We start from the raw sequence: 8977 nt of genomic DNA on the forward strand, positions 1-8977 counted from the left end.
ACGAAAATTCGAAACAGCTTGCGTAGGTTAAAACTGAACTTCAAGAAACTTCTAGAGTCAACAATGAAAAATTATTAGCTGAAGTTCAAGTCAACAACGAGAAACTACTAGCTGAAATGGAAACGAAATTTCAAGAATCATCTAGAGTCACAGACAAGAAAATTCAGGAAATGTCTGAGGTTATTAACAGCAGAGTGGATGTCGTTGACAAAAAGGTGTCTGAATTAGAGAGCGACCTAGAAAAACAATCCCAAGATGTTGATAATAAATTTCTCGATCTGGAAATGAAAATTAATAATCTTCAATGCCAAGACGGACCGGTGCGAATTATTTCAGAAACATCGAGTAGAATAAAGGCTCCTAGTTTTGATGGCACCACACCATTTAATGTGTTCAAGTTCCAGTTTGATACAGTTGCCATTAGAAACATGTGGAACAATGAAGAAAAAGCTATAGAATTGATATTGGCCTTAAAAGGGAATGCAGCAGTAGTTCTTGAAAGCGTGCCAGCAAGCAACAGAAATTGTTATGATGACATAATGGAGGCGCTAAAACGTAAGTACGGTGGCGAACATAAAAAAGAATTATACCGAATGGAATTGCGTGGTAGAGTGCAGAATGCCAATGAGACGCTACAAGATTTTGCGATGGAAATCGAGCGTTTGCTACAGCTTATTTATCCATGGGAGAACCATCCGATTTTGGAGCATTTGAAGATAGAGGCATTTGCGAATGGTATTCGCGATCCAGAGATAAAATATGCGGTATGTGCCACACCAAAGTCATCATTCTTTGAAACCGTCTCATTCGCGCTGGTACAAGAAGCTGCAAAGATAATTTCAAAGCCCCAGGTGTGTAATGTGCGGAAAATCGAGGTTGTCGCTGAAAATGATAGAAGTATGGTCAACGAATTAAAGGAATTAAAAGAGGCAGTTTTAAAGGCTTTAAGTAAGGGACAAACTAAAGCCAAAGTTAAATGTTATAACTGCGGAAAAATGGGTCACATTCAGCGAAACTACAAAGCACCAAGAAAGCGAATCAGATATGTTTCACCATCAAGAAATAATCAGCTGGCGAATCATCAAGTATTACAGGAGCCACCTTTAAAGCGAGCTAGCACTGAGGGACAGGATCTGACACCTACACCTGATGGCCCTACCATCTCCATATCAGTACTGCAGCAGGAAAATAACAATCTTACTGCTAGTGGGTACATCAACGGTCGGAAGCACATCCTTACTATGGACACGGGAGCGTCGCAGTCTATCATCAGAACAGATTTAGTAAAGAAATCGATGGAACCAATTTGCAATGTAAGTCTACGCACCGCTACTGGAGAGCCTGCCACTGTCCATGGTAAAGTTAATGTAAAACTAACTATTGGTGGTATTAGCGTAAATCATGTCTTTGTTGTTGCCGATATTGTAGACGAAGTAATCATTGGTGCAGACTTCATGATTAGTCACAGTATTACTCTGGATATGGGACAAAAAGTCATGAATTGGCGAAATGTTAAAATACCCCTTGACGTCGGATATGAGAGCAAGTCTCAAGTAAGAAAGTTAGTTTTTGTTGAGCACAAAAGGTTGCCACCGCAGTCAGAGGATTTGGTATGGGCCCGTGAGGAAGTGGAGGATTATATAGACAATGGTTTGTTGGTGTTAGAACCAGCGGATGTGAGAAGTGGCCATGTAACAATGGAGGCCCTCGTTGAACAGTGCAACGACGGAATTGTTCCTGTTGGAGTGCTTGGTCTGTCCCGCAGAGAAAAGATCACCAGGCCGGGTTCCAAGATGGGTGAAGGTGCTTCAGCAGAAAAAGAAATGCATGAACTCGTTCGGAGACGAATTAAAATGACAAATGACCAAATGAAAACCAGATATAGCTCACAACGTAATAAGGGTTTGTCATCCAAATTAATGAATCACTGCATAGGGTAATTAAGAAATTGGACGACATGGTTTATAGAATACGGAAATGTGGAAGACCGATATCGGGAATTAAAGTTTAACATCTGAAACGACTAGCTGCCTATGGGAGAAGTGAATCTATGCCTATTCGGGACGAACAGGCTTAAGCGGGGGCAGTGTTACGAAATTGTACTTGAATTCAAATATAACGATTTTAACGGCTGATTTAAAAGTAGCATAATGCTTTCAAGTAACAGTGCTGTAAAACTGTAACATATCTGTGGGCATTGTTAAATAAAAGCTTTCAGTTGATTTGATTGTAAGTTGGCAACGCTGTTTTCGAGTTCGAATAATCAGTTAAAGAACATTGTAGAAAGTACACCACAGATGGCGTATGATCTAGAATATTCGAACTTTGACAGTTAAAGAGCTTTCTAGATGGTAATGCAGTGTTATAAATAGTGGCATAGGTTGCAGTCGTTAGAGAGTTGATCAGAGACGCTTTTCGAAGAAACATCGTCTGAGTGCCTTAAAGTGTGTTGTGTATTTCAAGTAAATTCGTGTACATTATAAATTGTGTCTGTAATTCTGAGAATTTATAAACCTGTATAAAAAACATTGAGTGGCTATTTAATTCTGTGGTTGTTGTACATTTTAAAAAAATAAAGAGTTGTTACAATTTTTAAACTACTAAACGGCTTTTATTTGCAATCAAAAGTATCCGGTTTATTTAAAGGAAATAAACCAGCGTTTTGAAAAGGTTAAAACGTAACAATATGTTAACTTTTGTATTTGGAAAATATAATGTCCATGGTATAAAAATAAATGGTTAAAGTTGGAATATGCTTAAAAAGTGTCTACTTTAAAGTGTCATCTATTATTTTACTATAATTTACACCAACAAACTCCAAAAAAACTTTAAAAAGCAAAAACCAAATTTTTTCTTTAACTTTTTGTTTAATATTATTAATTGTTAATTTTTTTTTATCTTATGTTTTGTTGTTGCGCAAGTCTCTTACCCAACAACAAAACAGCATGCTAAATTTTCTTCTCCTTAATCCGACATTTCCTCAGGCATCTACAAACACAAGAGACTTGCGCAACTAAATTGCCTAGTGTGAAAGGGGTCTTTGTAGAAAAATTTGTGTAGATACCTATAAAAATTAAACATTTATGATCGATAAAGTCCAATTTCTGGTGGACATTTGTATGGGGGCTAGGTACAATAATGGACCGATTTCAGCCAGTTTCAATAGGATTCGTCCTTGGGTCGAAAAAAAATGCATTTGCCAAATTTTATAGAAATATCTTCAAAATTGCGACCTGTACTTTGCGCACAAGGTTTACATGGATAGCCAACCAGCCATGAAAACTGAATTCAATAAATGAATCAACAGCACAAGTAGGGTCAACAACCCAACACTGTAAAAATGCATTAAAAATTCGTTATCAGATACACCGAGCTGAAGAAAACAAACTTTTTAACAAACTTTTTTCATTTTTAGCAAACTTTTTTCAGAGTTGTATAAAATGTAAATAAAAGCATGGCAAAAATATTGCTTTATTTGTGGACTCATCATAGAGTTATTTTAAACGATATTTTAAAATAAAAAACGGAAATGAATAACTGCAAATCTATAGAATCAGATTTCATGGTTGTCACTTGCGCCATTTCATTCGACAACATATTATTCAAATTTAAATTTAATCATCTACATTGTTGCTTCGTAGCAGACTTTTGCTCCTAAAAACGAAAATATTCATTGAGCATCAATATGGAAAAAAGTTCTGAATAGAGGACCAAAATATCTATTAAATGATGTATCGATCATTATCCTAAGTGCTTTCATTCAGATGTAATATGACAGCAAACTTTTGAAAAGTAGAAAAATAAGTAAATTTTGATTTTTTTTCCCTAAAAATTAAAATATTCGTTGAGCACCATTATGGAAATGAGTTCCGAATAGGGGACAGAAATACCTATTTATTGATGTATTGAACACTTTTCCAAGTACTTTCAGTCAGAAGTTATAGGTCAGCAAACTTTTTAAAAGTAGAAAAATAAGTAAAAAGTTTTTTCGTTCTAACACATAAAATATTCGTTGAGCACCAATATGGAAATAATTTCTGAATAGAGGACGAAAATACCTATTTACTGGTGTATCAATCATTTTTCCAAGTGCTTTCACTCAGAAGTGATAGGTCAGCAAACTTTTGAAAAATAAAAAAATAAGTAAATTTTGTTTTTTTTTCCTCAAGATTATAATATTCGTTGAGCACCAATATGGAAATGTGTTCCGAATAGGGGACAAAAATACCTATTTATTGAGGTATTGAACATTTTTCTAAGTACTTTCAATCAGAAGTTATCACTTTCTAAACATTGAAAAAATCTAATGTGATTATGTGTGTGCACACATGTATAAGCATAGCGGCAAACCGTATATAAAAAATGTAAACAAAAAATTAACAAAATATAGCATTATTCATTTAATCACCAACAGGTCGTTCTAGGAGCTATTTTAATTTTAAAAACAGGAATTAATTACTGGATGATCCTAGTATCAGATTTCGTAGTTGTCACTTGCGCCATTTTAGTACACCACGTGGTATGGTTTTGCTTTCTTGAAAGCAAAATTATGTTTTTATAAAATTGTTTCATTTCCGTTGAATTTAACCTTGAACATATTTTCAAATATGAATCTTAATGCATTTCCACCATGTTGGTTATTGACCCGCATTGTGTTGTTAGTTCACTTATGCGATTCAGTTTTCATTTCATAATTTTTTTGCAATCCCAAATTATTTAAAAACAAAAAAATAAATGGATTTATAAAAATTTTAAATTGTGGCGTAAGCAAAATGTATTTTGCTAATTTAAAACACATTAATATTTAAAAAAATAAAATAAAAATTTCTTCGAATTTAACCTTGAACATAGTATCTGATAACGAATTTTTAATGCATTTTTACAGTGTTGGGTTGTTGACCCTACTTGTGCTGTTGATTCATTTATTGAATTCAGTTTTCATGGCTGGTTGGCTATCCATGTAAACCTTGTGCGCAAAGTACAGGTCGCAATTTTGAAGATATTTCTATAAAATTTGGCAAATGCATTTTTTTTCGACCCAAGGACGAATCCTATTGAAACTGGCTGAAATCGGTCCATTATTTTACCTAGCCCCCATACAAATGTCCACCAGAAATTGGACTTTATCGATCATAAATGTTTAATTTTTATAGGTATCTACACAAATTTTTCTACAAAGACCCCTTTCACACTAGGCAATTTAGTTGCGCAAGTCTCTTGTGTTTGTAGATGCCTGAGGAAATGTCGGATTAAGGAGAAGAAAATTTAGCATGCTGTTTTGTTGTTGGGCAAGAGACTTGCGCAACAACAAAACATAAGATAAAAAAAAAATTAACAATTAATAATATTAAACAAAAAGTTAAAGAAAAAATTTAGTGTTTGCTTTTTTAAGTTTTTTTGGAGTTTGTTGGTGTAAATTATCGTAAAATAATAGATGACACTTTAAAGTAGACACTTTTTTAAGCATACTCCAACTTTAACCATTTATTTTTATACCATGGACATTATATTTTCCAAATACAAAAGTTAACATATGTATTTTTATGGTAATTCAATTCAGAATCGACATTCGCTATTTTGATAAATGAAATGAAAAATTCATGTTCAGCATGCAAAAATTAGTAAGAAAACATGAATTGCAAGAAGAAATTATTCCAAAAAAATATTAGAAAAGTAAAAAATTATAAAAGTAGAAATGTAAAAAAGTAAAATAGAAAAGTAAAAAGTAAAAAGTAGAAAAGTAAAAAACTATAAAAGTAGAAATGTAAAAAATTATAAATGTAAAAAGTAGAAAAGTAGAAATGTAAAAAAAGTAGAAAAGCAAAAAATTATAAAAGTAGAATTGTAAAAAATTATAAAAGTAAAAATGTAAAAAAGTAGAAAAGTAGAAAAGTAAAAAATTATAATAGTAGAAATGTACAAAAAGTAAAAGGTAGAAAAGTAAACAAAAAAAGTAGAAAAGCAAAAAATTATAAAAGTAGAAATGTAAAAAAGTAAAAAAAGTAGAAAAGCAAAAAATTATAAATGTAGAAAGTAAAAAAGTAGAAAAGAAAAAAGTAAAAATTATAAAAGTAGAAAAGTAAAAAATTATAAAAGTAGAAATGTAAAAAATTATAAAAGTAAAAAAGTAAAAAGTAGAAAAGTAAAAATTATAGAAGTAGAAAAGCAAAAAATTATAAAATTAGAAATGTAAAAAAGTAAAAAGTAAAAAAAGTAGAAAAGCAAAAAATTATAAAAGTAGAAAAGAAAAAAGTAAAAATTATAAAAGTAGAAAAGTAAAAAATTATAAAAGTAAAAATGTAAAAAAGTAGAAAAGTAGAAAAGTAAAAAATTATAATAGTAGAAATGTACAAAAAGTAAAAGGTAGAAAAGTAAACAAAAAAAGTAGAAAAGCAAAAAATTATAAAAGTAGAAATGTAAAAAAGTAAAAAAAGTAGAAAAGCAAAAAATTATAAATGTAGAAAGTAAAAAAGTAGAAAAGAAAAAAGTAAAAATTATAAAAGTAGAAATGTAAAAAATTATAAAAGTAAAAAAGTAAAAAGTAGAAAAGTAAAAATTATAGAAGTAGAAAAGCAAAAAATTATAAAATTAGAAATGTAAAAAAGTAAAAAGTAAAAAAAGTAGAAAAGCAAAAAATTATAAAAGTAGAAAAGAAAAAAGTAAAAATTATAAAAGTAGAAAAGTAAAAAATTATAAAAGTAGAAAAGTAAAAAAAGTAGAAAAGAAAAAATTACAAAAGTAGAAATGAAAAAAATTATAGAAGTAAAAAAGTAAAAAGTAGAAAAGTAAAAATTATAAAAGTAGAAAAGTAAAAAAGTAGAAAAGCAAAAAATTATAAAAGTAGAAATGTAAAAAAGTAGAAAAGAAAAAAGTAAAAATTATAAAAGTAGAAAAGTAAAAAATTATAAAAGTAAAAAAGTAGAAAAGTAAAAATTATAAAAGTAGAAGCAGAAAAGCAAAAAATTATAAAAGTAGAAATGTAAAAAAGTAGAAAAGAAAAAAGTAAAAATTATAAAAGTAGAAAAGTAAAATAAGTAGAAAAGTAAAAAATTATAAAAGTATAAAAGCAAAAAATTATAAAAGTAGAAATGTAAAAAAGTAGAAAAGTAAAAAATTATAAAAGTAGAAATGTAAAAAATTATAGAAGTAAAAAAGTAGAAAAGTAAAAATTATAAAAGTAGAAGTAGAAAAGTAAAAAAGTAGAAAAGCAAAAAATTATAAAAGTAGAAATGTAAAAAAGTAGAAAAGAAAAAAGTAAAAATTATAAAAGTAAAAAAAGTAGAAAAGTAAAAAATTATAAAAGTAAAAAATTATAAAAGTAAAAAAGTAGAAAAGTAAAAATTATAAAAGTAGAAGTAGAAAAGCAAAAAATTATAAAAGTAGAAATGTAAAAAAGTAGAAAAGAAAAAATTATAAAAGTAGAAAAGTAAAAAAAGTAGAAAAGTAAAAAATTATAAAAGTAGAAAAGCAAAAAATTATAAAAGTAGAAATGTAAAAAAGTAGAAAAGTAAAAAATTATAAAAGTAGAAATGTAAAAAATTATAGAAGTAAAAAAGTAGAAAAGTAGAAGTAGAAAAGCAAAAAATTATAAAAGTAGAAATGTAAAAAAGTAGAAAAGAAAAAAGTAAAAATTATAAAAGTAGAAAAGCAAAATATTATAAAAGTAGAAATGTAAAAAAGTAGAAAAGAAAAAAGTAAAAATTATAAAAGTAAAAAAGTAGAAAAGTAAAAAATTTTAAAAGTAAAAAATTATAAAAGTAATAAAGTAGAAAAGTAAAAATTATAAAAGTAGAAGTAGAAAAGTAAAAAAGTAGAAAAGCAAAAAATTATAAAAGTAGAAATGTAATAAAGTAAAAAAGTAGAAAAGAAAAAAGTAAGAATTAGAAAATTAGAAAAGTAAAAAAGTAAAAAAAGTAGAAAAGTAAAAATTATAAAAGTAGAAATGTAAAAAAAAGTATAAAGTAGAAAAGTAGAAAAGCAAAAAATTATAAAAGTAGAAATGTAAAAAATTATAAAAGTAAAAATGTAAAAATGTAAAAAATTATAAAAGTAGAAATATAAAAAAGTAAAAAGTAGAAAATTTTTAAACTTGAATTGAATATATTATTCATTAGCTGTTACGCAATTGTAGACATTTTTAATATTTATAGTTTGAAATATTTTGTAGACCGTATTATTTTATGTAGACTTTGATGTAAACTTTGAAAATTTTGGAGACTCTGATATTGAATTTTTGAAGTTGTGGTTAAAGTTGTTGTTGATTTAATTTTATGTTTTAAAAATGATAAATTTTATTATCTGCTTAATTAGCTTTTTGAATCTAAAATATTGTGTTAGAAATGTGAGATTAAAATGGTTTTTATTTGTTTGACAAAGTTAGGTTTGAGTGGAGAATTTTATAATGGATGTTGTGTTGAAAATTCTGGAAAATTCTTTTTGAATCCTTATTATTATTTCGATTTATATTTTTGTATTTTGAAATCTTTATTTGATTTTGAATTAAAAATTATTAATCTATTTTTATTATTCTTCATGTCATTAATTGATAATTTTATTTACTTTATAGGGGATTTCATTGATTGTTAAAATTATGTTTTAGTGGAGTTATAATAAGTGGAGACTTGTAATTATTTTTAATGAGACCTTGTTATACATCTAATATTGTTGTTTAGAGTTTAAAAAGTAATTTCAATAACCAGAATTTTATTAAGTTATTATTATATAGTTGAGATGACTCGACAGGCTATTTGGTAATGAGCTAATCTATCAATTAGGAGGTTGAAAGTTCAATTCCCAAATAAAGTCTGAAAACTAAGTTTGAATATAATTTATTATTGATTTGTATCAGTTAAATAATTGGTATTTGTTTCTTATATTGTGGATGAAATTTGGATTAAAATATTTTGTGAATTTATTTTTATATCTTGAGAGATTAAAATGTTTGAAATTTGTAAAACCGGTGTAGGGATTTATTTTA

The sequence above is a fragment of the Calliphora vicina genome, chromosome 1 (genome assembly GCF_958450345.1).
Source record: "Calliphora vicina chromosome 1, idCalVici1.1, whole genome shotgun sequence".
Taxonomy (NCBI): Eukaryota; Metazoa; Arthropoda; class Insecta; order Diptera; family Calliphoridae; genus Calliphora; species Calliphora vicina.